General features: G+C 50.4%; 1 protein-coding gene across 4 annotated transcripts in view; it reads right to left on the reverse strand.

Moving 5' to 3' along the window:
* Nucleotides 1–13,208, reverse strand: part of TYMP (thymidine phosphorylase) — a 253,694-nt gene that overhangs the window by 211,911 nt on the left and 28,575 nt on the right. The window contains exon 1 of one of the 4 annotated variants that reach the window (XM_078677902.1): nucleotides 6,457–6,567. The exons of the other annotated variants lie outside the window; for them this stretch is intronic. The gene's annotated coding sequence lies outside the window, so the exon portion shown is untranslated. Of the gene's footprint in view, nucleotides 1–6,456; nucleotides 6,568–13,208 lie in introns of those variants that run through there. 4 annotated transcript variants of the gene reach the window in all.

Here is a 13,208-nt window from a genome sequence, read left to right on the forward strand (position 1 = left end):
GTATCTTGCAAACTGTTCACACCTCTTGAAAGCAGCTTTGAGTGGAATATATGATTATACCACGATTTCAATTACCACGCATGGCTTTACCACGCGAATTTTACATCGCAAGTGGCTTTACCACGCTGGTATTTACAACGTAGGATTTTACTACGCCTAGAAACGTCTTACCTGCACGTCTTTCTCTACGAGCCCTTACTTCCATCCTCCATTGAAACAAGCGTCAAAACACGTATACCAAAATAAAAAAAGGACTGCTTTTTTGACGTACACGGCACGTCTTTGGGGGAGGCTCTTTCCTTTTTCTTTTAAATTTATGTTCGTTTTTTTTTTAAAGTAACCTGCTTGTTATTTTTGGGGGGGGAGACCCCCCCCAGCCCCCCTCCGAGCCCCCCCCCCCTCTGCCCCCCAAGCCCACGCAGAACGACTTGAAGGAATACCACGTCTCCCCCCCAGCCCGTGGTAAAGACGTCGTGGAAGGCACCCTGCGTGGAAGGCACCCTGCGTGGTAAGTGTCACGTGGTAAACGTTAGTAGTGGTAATGCCTTCGTGGTAAATGATGTTTCCCTCATAAAAGGCAGCCATTTGTTTCTTTTAAGTACAGTATCTTGCAAACTGTTCACACCTCTTGAAAGCAGCTTTGAGTGCCCCAGGAAGGACACCTACATGTTAAGTAGCATGCAGGAGACAGCCCTATAAGGATGAGGAGTGAAACACAGTCTCTGTTTGTTGACCTGCCTAGCAAGAAGGTTGAAAAAGTTGATATAAACCCGTACTTCCAAAACGTAAACTTTTCCGTTTCATATTTCTACAAGGAGTATTACATTTAGGAAATCAACTGTAGATATTGTTGGCACTGCTTTCAATGACCTTTGTATATTTAAGAGTACAAATGATTGTTTTACCTTTTCACAACTTTCATGTGCTAATTCCAAACCTATTAGCTTATACTACATAATATTTATAACATCTTCACATTTAGTAAACGGTGCCACTGTTTGTGTCTTCCTTTTATTTTCAAAAGACACACAATTGATGGACGGAATGCTGAACAAATCAAAGCATTCACCCCCAGTCAAGAGATCTGGGTTAAATCCATCATTCTTTTGCTCACCATGCCACCCTTTCTGCCCTCTGTTAGACTCGTTTTTTGTGCCTCTCTGGACCCTGTGAGACTCGTTTTTTGTGCCCTTCTGCCCTCTGTTAGACTCGTTTTTGTGCCCTTCAGCCCTCTGTTAGACTCGTTTTTTGTGCCTTTCTGCCCTCTGCATCACCACATCACTCAGCGCCACCACAGCACCACCTCAGCACCACCTCAGCACCACCACAGCACCACCTCAGCACCACCACAGCATCACTCAGCACCACCACAGCATCACTCAGCACCACCACAGCATCACTCTGGAACACCACTGCATCACTCTGGAACACCACTGCATCACTCTGGAACACCACTCCATCACTCTGGAACACCACTGCATCACTCTGGAACACCACTGCATCACTGCGCCACCACTGCATCACTCTGCGCCACCACTGCATCACTCTGCGCCACCACTGCATCACTCTGCGCCACCACTGCATCACTCTGCGCCACCACTGCATTACTCTGCGCCACCACAGCATCACTATGCGCCACCACAGCATCACTCAGGGCCTCGACAGCATCACTCAGGGCCTCCACAGCATCACTCAGGGCCTCCACAGCATCACTCAGGGCCTCCACAGCATCACTCAGGGGCACCACAACACCATTATGCGCTACCACAGCATCAGTGAACGCCACAGCATCACTCGTCGCCACCACAACATCACTCCACACCATCACAGCATCAATCTGTGCAACCATTCAACAACAACTGGTTCAAATATGTTCTCTCAATGTTTCAAGCTTTATTACAAATGTCACAAAAATATGTTAATATTTCACTTCTGCTCTTGGATTTTCGTCACAATAAAATACACTGAACATAATCTTCACAAAAGTTATTTACAAAAGTTTAAGCTATTGCCATTATAAATTACAATCACTTTTATTTAAGTATTTATTAATTAAAAAAATTAAAAGCCATTGTTATTTGTAATATCAATACATCTAAGTCACGTAAATACAAAACATGTTGCATTACAAATGCTATAGGTGTCACATTTGCGAAAGTTATAACTATTGGCATTGTAAATGACAAAGCTATTAATTTAGCTATTTTCAAAACCAACACATAAATAAAAAAAATTGGCATTTACAAGACCAATAGCTCAAACTTTCCTAATGCGAGACCTATTGCATTGCAAATGCTTGTTGTAATATTTTTTGTTGCGTACGGTTGTCTGCCATAGTCTAGTAGCATTTACTTTACTTTTCTGTGCCCGTGCTGCTTTGCCTCCTGATTGCTTCTGAGCCCCTTTTTTCCCGCCAATGCCCTTCCCTGCCGCTGCACCTCCCCTTCCGCCCCGCTCCCGCCTCCCAGCTGCTCATCCCTCCCTCCTCCTCTACAAATGACGATTGCTGCAGGGGAGCATGTGTGAGTCCCGAAACCTTGGTCCCAAGATGTCACTCTCCCCGGCAGCTCTGTGGTGGCCTGCTTCGCCTGGAAGCCTGCCAGCACACTCTTGCAGGGTTCGAGGCCTCCCTGCTCCCGGTTCCTTCTGGCTAAGTGGCTCCCCGCTGTTTCTCTCCATAGATCGTTTTTGTAATATTTTTGTTGCACACTGTTGTCTGCCATAGTCTAGTAGCATTTACTTTACTTTTCTGTGCCCATGCTGCTTTGCCTCCCGATTACTTCTGAGACCCTTTTTTCCTGCCGTTGCCGTTCTCCACCGCTGCCCCTACCCTTCCGCCCGCTCCCCAGCTGCTCGTCCCTCCCCCTCCCCTATAAATGATGACCGCTGGGCGATTGCGCAGCGGACGCGCGCAGCGGGTGCGCCAATAGCAAGCCCGTCTGCGCCTGGACAGCGCCCAGCACCAGAACCACGGGCCCCCACGACGCCCATCTCCGCTACGATGCCAGCACCCTCACGCACTCAACACCGGACAATCACACACCTGCTTCCTGGCCACCCCGAAGTTCACCCAAGGACCCTTCACCTGCCGGAGCTGCAGCTTCACCAGCCTCCGAGCCGCCAAACCGCCCACCGAGAAAGGACGCAACCACCTCAGATGCATTTTACTCAACACCCGCTTCGCCAGGAAACACTCCATCAAACTCTGGGATCTACTCGACTCCACCTCTCCAAACGTCGCTTACCTGACAGAGACCTGGATGAACACCTCCTTGGCACCCGACATCGCCATAGCCATCTCTGACGGCTACAAGATCCCCCGCAGAAACCGCACCAACGGAACAGGAGGAGGAATCGCCATCGTCCACGGGAACAACCTCAGAGTCTCGACCAGCACCGATGACACCCTCAGCACCACCGAACACCTGCACTTCCAGATCCACATTGACCCCAACACCACCCTCAGAGGAACCCTCATCTACAGACCCACCCGGACCACGGCCGCAGTTCAGCGACTCCATCGCCGACTTAGTCAGTACGCACGCCCTCGGCTCCAAAGACTACATCCTCCTCGGGGACTTGAACTTCCACCTCGAAAACAACAACAACACCAACACTAACTCCACATCCCCGATCTAAAACCTCGCCAACCTCGGACTCAGACAGCTCGCCGCTACACCCCACCCACTCTTCCGGCCACAGGCTTGACCCCATCTTCTCCGCAAGCTCCCACGTCTCCTTCAGCCACACCACTGAACTCCCCTGGACCGACCATCGCTGCATCCACTTCAGCTTCCGGAAACCCACCACGCACCACCGCATTCTACCGATCCCTCGCCGATGCTGGAGCAAATTCACCGAAGACCAGTTAAACACCACCCTTGCCCAAAGCCCAGCCGTCGACGCCACCGACCCCGGCACCACCGCCCGCAACCTCAGACAATGGATCAACGACTGCGCCAACACCCCCGCCCCGCTCAAGAAACCCTTCCACAGACACACCAACAGGAAAGTCAGTTGGTTTACCGCAGACCTCCAGGCCTCCAAGCACACCAGCCGAAAACTAGGGAAAAAATGACACTGTGAACATACACCGGACAGCTACGCAGTCCACAAGAACGCCATCCGCAGACACCATCACCTCATCAGATCTGCCAAATGGGCCTTTTTCAAAGACCGCCTTGACAACAATGCCCACAACAGCAAAGAGCTCTTCAACATCGTGAAGGAGCTCTCCAACCCCAACTCCAATGACATCCCACCTTCACAAGATCTGTGCGACGCCCTCACCACCTTCTTCCATCGCAAGTTTTCAGACATCCACGACAGCTTCAGCACCCTGACCGCCCCAACAATCACCGAGACTATCTTCACCAACCCCCTGCTCACCTGGACCAACATAAACAACGACGACACCATCAAAATCATGAACACCATCCACTCCGGCTCTCCATCAGACCCATGCCCACAACATCTTCATCAAAGCCTGCGCCACCATCGCACCCCATCTCCGCAAGGCCATCCACATCTACTTCTAGGCCGCGACCTTCTCGGAGAGCTGGAAGCACGCTGAGATCAACGCCTTACTCAAAAAACCCAAGGCTGATCCAAGGACCTCAAGAACTTCCGTCCCATCTCCCTGCTCCCATTCCCAATGAAGGTCAATCGAGGAGACCGTCAACAGACAACTGACCCGCTACCTCGAGGAGAACAGCATCCTGGACCCATCCCTGTCCGTGTTCCACAGCAACCACAGCGCCGAAACGACACTCATCGCCACCACCGATGACATCAGGATCCTACTGGACAACGGGGAAACCGAGACAAAGCACTGGACTGGACCACCTCCTTCCTCTCCGGCAGAAACCAGAGCGTCCGCCTCCCCCTTTTCGATCCGAAGCCACCGAGATCATCTGCGGCGTACCCCAAGGATCATCCCTCAGCCTGACATTGTTCAACATCTACATGGCACCACTCGCTCACGTCGGCCGACTGCACGATCTCAACATCATCTCCTACGCCGACGACACTCAGCTGATCCTCTCCCTCGCCAAGGACCCCGACCCCCTCACCGCCAAAGCCAACCTCCACGAATGAATGAGAGCCACCACCGAGTGGATGATAAAGAGCTGTCAGAAGCAACTGGGAGCAGTACCAACACCCACCGACCACGCACGCAACCTAGGGTTCATCCTCGACTCAACACTCTCCATGACCAAGCAAGTCAACGCCTTATCGTCTTCCTGCTTCAACACCCTACACATGCTTCACAAGATCTACAGGTGGATCCCCATTGAAACAAGACGAACAGTCACCCAGGCCCTCGTCAGCAGCAGGTTGGACTACTGTAACGCCCTCTACGCAGCCTCGGCCAAACTCCTGAAACAACTCCAACGCAAACAAGAACGCCTCTGCACACTTGATCCTCAACTTCCATTGCTGCAGCCACATCACACCCCACCTGAAAGACCTGCACTGGCTCCCCATCAACAAGAGGATTACCTTCAAGCTCCTCACCCATGCACACAAAGCACTCCACAACACCAGACCAGCATACCTCAACAGACATCTCACCTTCTACACCTCGAACCGCTAGCTCCGCTCCGCCGACCTTGCCATCGTCCCCCGCATCCGAAGAGCAACCACCGGCGGCAGATCGTTCTCCCACCTCACCGCCAAAACCTGGAACACCCTCCCCATCCTCCTATGGCAGACCCAGGACCTACTTACCTTCAGGAGGCTACTCAAGGCCTGGCTATTCGAGCAGTAGCAGCACCCCTCCCCAAAGCACCTTGAGACCCTCACGGGTGAGTAGTGCGCTTTACAAATGTTATGATTGATTGATTGATGTCATACATTCAACTATAAATGTAGGTTTTGGCCCGAACTAAAAATGATTAGTTTAACCTCAGGCGGAGGAAATGCTGAGCCTAAGCTCTGAGCGTGTAAAACAATGAAGCACACTGCTGACATCAATCCAGAAAGTATCATGGAGTGGAACTAATGATAATTAATTGTTTTGATAGTGCTCCGTACACTGCTGCAATCTTGTTCTCATGGCGCTTTATATAGAAGGTGTTAATGCTAACCCAACTTTTTGGGACTGATTTTATTAGCCTTAAAAAAGATGCGGCTGCTCTTGGAAGGTATTCGTACCCATTAGTCCAGTGGCGTAACAATAGCCCCCACAGCCCCCACGTTGCGGGTGGGGCGACCTCCAGGGGGCCTCCTCCAGTACTGGGCACAGGCAGGCCTGAGAGCTCCTGACTGGATTTTGAGTGTGAGAGGCCCCCATCCATGCACTTTACAGGGGGGCCTCCTGAAGTTTTGTTACACCACTGTCCGTTACCTGACGGTTGCTGTTGGGTTTGAACAGCTGCGCCTTCTGGTATTCTTTAAGGGCAGAGGGAATATAACAGAATCGAACATAATTAAAATAAATAAAATAGCACTTACCTGCCGCTCTGACGGGCGCTGCCTCGCTCCTCTCTAATGATCGTCAACTCCAGCTGCACACTACGCAGGCTCCCAGATGCCAGTCCCGAGGTGGGAGCCGAGACCTGAGTGTTCGATTCTTTGGTCGATGTGAACTCGGAAACTGACTTCACCACAGGTACATTATGTGATCCAGGCAAATCAAGTTGTCTCTGCTGTTCTACAGTACATTACCTGCCACCTTTGGAAGTGCTTACAACAGCAGAACCCCTAGTCTTCACAAAATGTGCTGGCATTTATGTTTACAAAAGAACATGATGTGTGTGTTGACTGTGCCATCCCTGTCTTCTGTAATCTTCACAGTTCCCATAATGGACCCCAGTCCACAGGCAATGTGTTATAAATTGAGTTGGCCTTTGCTAAGATAGCCCCCTTGGCGTGGGTGGAGAGAATTTGGCACCCTCACTGATGGTAGTGAATTAAACTAGGCAGATGGGGTCCCTTTTGTGTTTACTGGTCAGTGCCTTGATGAGCAGGGACTGGACACTGAACACAAACATCACCGGACCTCCCCCTGCTCACTTAGCTTAGTTGCCTCACACAGATGATGGTTTTGTTGATGTGTGCCAACAGCAGTAAGAGGGTGAAGGGAGGGCAAGGATGAGAGCAGAAGAGGTGTTAAAGCCATCACTGGCTGTATGATAATGAAAAACAAATTAGACAGAAATGTTCAGGCCGGGACAAGGACAAGACTGGAGCAAGATGAGAAGGGCACTGCTGTTGGGATAACATTAATGCACGCAGCTCTGTGCGCCCCTCAGGAAATTGGCGCCCTGGGCCTGGGCCCAGTTCGCCCATGCTAAAGGCCAGCGCTGGTTATAAAATAGCAATAAATGAATTCAGTAAATAAATTCAAGTGGAATTCTGAGAAAAAGCGGTCAATTTTTGGAACAAATACTCCATGTTCCTAAAACTGCTGGCACACACGAATCCAAGCTCAGAAAATGCTTTGGAAGGGACACGATGTGTCGGAAGTCAGAAAATGCAAATACAGCAGTCTTGAGCAGACTGACTGCAGACACTGCATTTATAGAGAGTGTATTTGTAAAAGTAACAAGCATTGGCAAAGCAATAGGTCTTGCCTTTTGGATCTTATAAGTGTTAACGATGCAGCACATCTTCCAGGGTGCTGTGTCACCAGGGATTGAAGAGCTGGCACTAGCAAACCCGCATATTTCATTTATTAAACGAATTATTTTGACAAAGGTGTAATTATTCCCATTGTATTTATTTGGGAAGCATTAACATGAAGACAATAGAGGCGGCCTTAGGCATGTGCAAGCTGTGCACCTGCACAGGGCCACCAAACCCCAGGGGCCTCCACGCCAATATATATCCTTAATATAATAATCCTCTGAGGATGGATATATATTTGCGTGGCGGCCCCTGGCAGGGATTTGGCAGCCTCTGGCTCTGTTCCACTTCCAAACACCCTGACCCCCCCCCCCCCCCTCTTTACTGGCCTCCGCGCTCCGCCCTTCCGGAACCCCTCTTCCGGGGGCCCCTACCTACGCTCCCTGCCCAGGGCCGCCATGAGCCTAGAGCCGCCCCTGAAGACACACAACCATTGCTTGAGCAATGTTTTTCTGCCGGGATGTCAGTACTGAATGCACTGAAATGACATTACTTATTGCACCTACATAGAACCAACCGATATCTAGCAGGTAATGCATTTAGCATTTTGGAATATGTTTTTTGAGTGATAATCTCACATCAGCAGCTCGAATCTCAGGGTTTCCAGCCACGCTCGTTCATCTTTCTGAGCTCAGTAAAATAAACATCGCTTATTTTGGTAATAATAACCCCCCTTTTTGTTAGGTCGAGTCTGAGCAGCGAATGCGCTGCTCTGTGAGACATGCTCTATTCAGTCCAGGGGCTTTCAACAAGCCCAGCGCTTCTGGTTGGTTGGTTGGCCTGTCTTTTGAAATTGCTTTACTTTGGTTGGTCAAAAGTGTCCATCTGTCCCGCCTTTGGGTACTTGGTTCCCTCCCACAGCACATCAGCAATTGTTTCTTTTGGTTGGCCATTTTTGGCCATCTGTTTTATTTTAGCAGCGTAGCCTCCGTGGCCATCTCTGGCCATCTCTGGCCATCTGTTTTATTTTACCAGTGCAGCATCTGTGGGCCACTCTTCAGGTTTCATATGTATATATTTATGTTTGTTGAGCCCACATGGTTTTTATTTTAGCAGCACATCTGTGCTTTTGGATTCTACCATTTTTAGTTGAGCCTGGGCAGCCTTGCGCTGCTCTGCGAGGCATGCTGTATTAGAGTATGGACTTGAAGGTCTACCCACACTCCGCCTATATTTTTCAGTGGCTTGTGTCACTGTCCTTTGTAAATGCTGGCTTCTGATTCATTAATAGGCTTGCTAGTCCCTCCTTAGTACCGCCTTGTCTTCATCTGTAACTTCCCATGAGGACTGGCCCTTTTACTTCTGTTTTTACACAGTATGTCTTATTTAGTCTGTAAAGAAAAACAGGAGTGTGACCCATAAACCAATCGGGATTGGGGTTCAAGGTTATAAAGGTAAAACAATATCCCAAAAGGTATAAATGAAGAGGCAAATTATATTGCATGCACAAGGCATTACATAGGTCAGAGAAAGGAGACACTTATTCAAAGTATTTAAATTCAAAATTAATTTTAGTATTTTAGTATGCAAATCATGAAAGGAGAAATTCATAAGGGAATAATTATGTACAGCAGACAGTTCAAGAATTCGAGTGACAACCGATAAAACTTGGTGCTCAATATATACAAGTGGTATGTGGCAACGCAAGTGCAGGAGTGAGCAGCGACGGACGGCGCAAGGTGAGCAAGGTGAAGTATATACAGTGAATAGCTCAACATTTGACACAAAAATCAGTGACTTTATATTACACAATTCGCAATTTCAATGGAGTCACAACAAAGTGCGCCTATTGTTTGCGCTGTGGAGTCGACGGCGTTTCGGTCCTTAATCAATGTGGACCATCTTCAGGACGAGGTTGTCTTGTTTGGGGTGCTGTAGGCAGTTCCAGTATCAGCCCCGATCCAAGGGATCCGGCGGAGAACATCTAACCACCTGGGGACTGATGCTTTGGTAGACGAGTGAAGCGTCACTGAGGGATCGCGGCAATTGAAATGTTATGGCGGCCAGGGACCTGAAAAGATGCAGGAGCTGGGCACGTAATTAATCCGTGTAGGCGTCACAGCAGACGGTCAGGAAGCCTGCGGTTAGCGTGTGAGTCGCTTACCGAGAGTAAGCAGGCCTGCATTTCACTGCTTCTGGCGGGCCGCTGGGCTAGAGTTCGCTCGCCCAAACACTCCAGGCTAGCTGGGGTGTGCGGTCACAGTTGCGTGGTGCCTACGGCCAGATCGTGAGCCTCCAACTTGGACAGGTACAGGGCACGGTGTGCCTATAAATAACCCATTGTGCAGTGTAGGTTAAGAGCAGCATGTCTGCCAGACGGGTTGCAGGGAGTCCGAATGTTGAATTGACGTTTCAAACAATGATGCGCAGGATGTCAGCAATGGACAAACATTTGGGGAAGGTGGACAAGTTGGGTAAAACTGTGGCTGAATTGGGGGCGAGGATGGATGCCCAGGCAGGCCCATCGGGAAGGCCTAAGCAGACCATAGTGCCCCCCAAACCAAGGTGGGAGTTTGAAACACCACCCAAACGTGCCAGAACTAAGAAAGTGGGTGGTCGCCCCCCAGGTCCAGTGAGGGTTGGGGGTCCCCGAGTCCAACGCCGTATGTACCGCATGTTGAACCTAGCTCACCAACTCCTACCCCTTAGTTCCCTGCGAGCGTTCCGGCCCCCGCCCCGCAACCTCCAGTAAGTGTGCCAGTAGCGCCTGTCATGCCACCCATTGACCCGGTCCCCGTGGGTATCCCGCCGCCAGTCGCGCCAGCGACTGGCCCTGTCCTGGCCATTGTCCCGCCGGTAATTCCAGCTCCGGGACCAGTGCCACCAGAATTGGCGGCACAGATAGCGGCTGTGCTTCCTTGGTTGGGGATTGGGGGAGTGTTACCTTCCGCAGCAGACCCCTCGGATTTCTCCCCAAACAGGTCCAGCAAGCAATGGGGGCGCAGTCAAGACCGTGGACGCAACACAACCCACCGAAAGTGGTAAGGAGGTTGCCCTGCCGGTACTGGGTGAGGGCGCGATTCCCGCCAGGGGGGAGAGTTTAGCGCAGCATGTATCTCAAAGTGTGAAGGAGTTAATTTATGCGAACAAATATATTAATATTTTTTCGTTGCTGATTGACAACAGGGAGTGGGAATATGCAAAATCACAGAAGGATATGATGTTTCCTAGTGAATGGCGATCGCAATTGTACAAATTTAGGGTGGAGGAGACGCTCATCAATTGGATCATGGCTTTTTCTGTGTATAGTGCAGTGATTGGAGAGCGCTTCCCAGGTATGCAAGCTGTGATGGCCTGCTATCAGAGCAGGATTACAATGTATAATGAGAATCATGGGGGGGACGCATGGAAGGAATACGACATAGCTTTCAGGAAATCGAGGGAGTTTAACAGGTCATTAGCTTGGGACAAGGTTGACTCTATTTCCTGGCATTCCCAGTTTGAGAAGGGGCAGGATGCAAGTGCTAGCGCTACCTGGAACAAAGGTTATTCCCCCAAGCCCCAGCAGCCCTTTCAGCAGCCCTTTCGACCAGCGCAAGGCGGGGAAGTGGTCAACAAGACCAGAGGTAGTTCAGGTGGGAAAGGAGTATGCTGGGATTTCAATAGGCGAACTTGCAACACGGGAACCGGGCACTTGCAAATTCAGGCACGCGTGTAACTTATGCGGCCACCCTTCCCACCCGGAGGCGACATGCCGGTCAAAGGGCAATGGGTCTGGTAACAGAGGGAGGAGGAAACCAGAATAGCAGAGTACACCCCCTTATGGCGCGTTCACCTATTTTGTTGACAGCTATGATCCCTTGGCTCAATAGATACCCTAACCACACTTCAGCAAGGATGCTTCAAGAGGGTTTCACACATAGTTTCCGGATTCCAGCTGGGGGTTATACTGGAACACCGCAGTGTAGGAACCAGTTGTCAGTTCAGAACAATCCCAGGGTAGTGGCGAACAAAATAGAGAAGGAGAAGCGCCTAGGTAGGGTAGCGGGACCTTTTTCTGACATCCCGGTACAGAATTTTGTCTGCTCGCCGTTAGGAGTGGTCCCAAAGAAGGAAAAGGGCGAGTATAGGCTCATACACAATTTGTCGGCGCCGAAGGGCTTATCTTTGAATGATGCAATTGATGAGTCTATTTGTAGTGTGAAATATGCGTCTTTTGACCAGGCTGTGGATATGTTGAGAGTTTTGGGTCCTGGGGCACTGATGGCCAAATCAGTAATTGAGTCAGCTTTTAGACTACTCCCAGTGCACCCGGCGGATCAACACTTGTTGGGTTTTTCCTTCGAAGGCAAATACTACATGGATATGTGCATGCCCATGGGTTGCTCTATTTCATGTGCCTACTTTGAAACATTCAGCTCTTTCCTGGGATGGGTCCTGAGACGTTCTATGGGCCGCCAGTATGTCATGCATTACCTAGACGATTTTCTTTTCTGTCCGGCGGGCTCACAGGAGTGCGCGCGGGAATTGCAGGAGTTTTGCGTGCTCATGCGTACTTTTGTGGTCCCGCTTGCGCAGGGGAAAACGGTTGGGCCATTGACGTGTCTAGAATTCTTGGGAATTGAATTAGATTCCGTGGAAGGCTGTTTCAGGTTAACCACAGAAAAAATCGAAAAATTCAGGTTAACTCTTGAACTATGCTTGCGGACAAAGAAAGTCACATTACAGCTGTTGCAGCAGACAGTTGGTCAGCTAAACTTTGCCTTGAGAGTTATTCCCATGGCACGCCCATTTTCCCGCTCAATTGCGCAAGCCATGAAGGGCTTGCGGGAAAAGCATCATCGCACACGGCTGTCAGTCGAGGTTCGCCAGGACACGCGGATATGGATTGCATTTCTGGAGGATTTCAATGGCAGAGTGCTGTGGGGTGCCCCCACGCTGTCCTCAGCAGAGTTAGGCTTATGGACTGACGCTGCAGGCAGTGTGGGGTTTGGCGCCATTCTTGGCAGAAAGTGGGTGGCGCAAAAATGGCCCGGTCGGTGGGAAGAGAGTGGGCTGACTGCAAACATTGGGTTCCTAGAGCTTTTCCCCATCTGGGTGGCGTTGAAGGTCTGGCCCGAGCAATTGGCCAATCGCTCGGTGATTTTCTGGTCTGATAACATGACCGTGGTGGAATGCATCAATCAGCAGGCAGCGAGGTGTCAGTTCATACTGCGCCTGTTGAAGGAGATTGTGCTAAGTTGCATGAGATTGAATATACATTTCAGGGCCAAGCATGTCCCAGGGGTCCTGAATAACGCAGCTGATGCCCTTTCTCGCTTTAAGATGCAGGTATTCAGGGAACATCTACCGGCTGCAGAGGCATCCCCAGCCCACTTCCCATCGACTCTCTGGCAGATTGGTGCCCCCAACTACACGACCTTGTGGCAGCCAGCCTAGCTCCAAAGACCAGGACGGCTTATGAAGGGGCGTTCAGGTCTTACTGTAACTTTCTGGGGCATGATTGGGAGAGCAAGTGGGATCAGGAGGCTAGTTTTAATGGGTACATGAGCACATTACACAAGGAAGGGCGCACGGCGGCAACAGCTAGCAGACACAAGACAGCTGTTTCCTTTTTCGCACGCGCTAAGGGAGCCAGG

The sequence above is a fragment of the Lissotriton helveticus genome, chromosome 1_1, assembly GCF_964261635.1.
Source record: "Lissotriton helveticus chromosome 1_1, aLisHel1.1, whole genome shotgun sequence".
Lineage (NCBI taxonomy): Eukaryota > Metazoa > Chordata > Amphibia > Caudata > Salamandridae > Lissotriton > Lissotriton helveticus.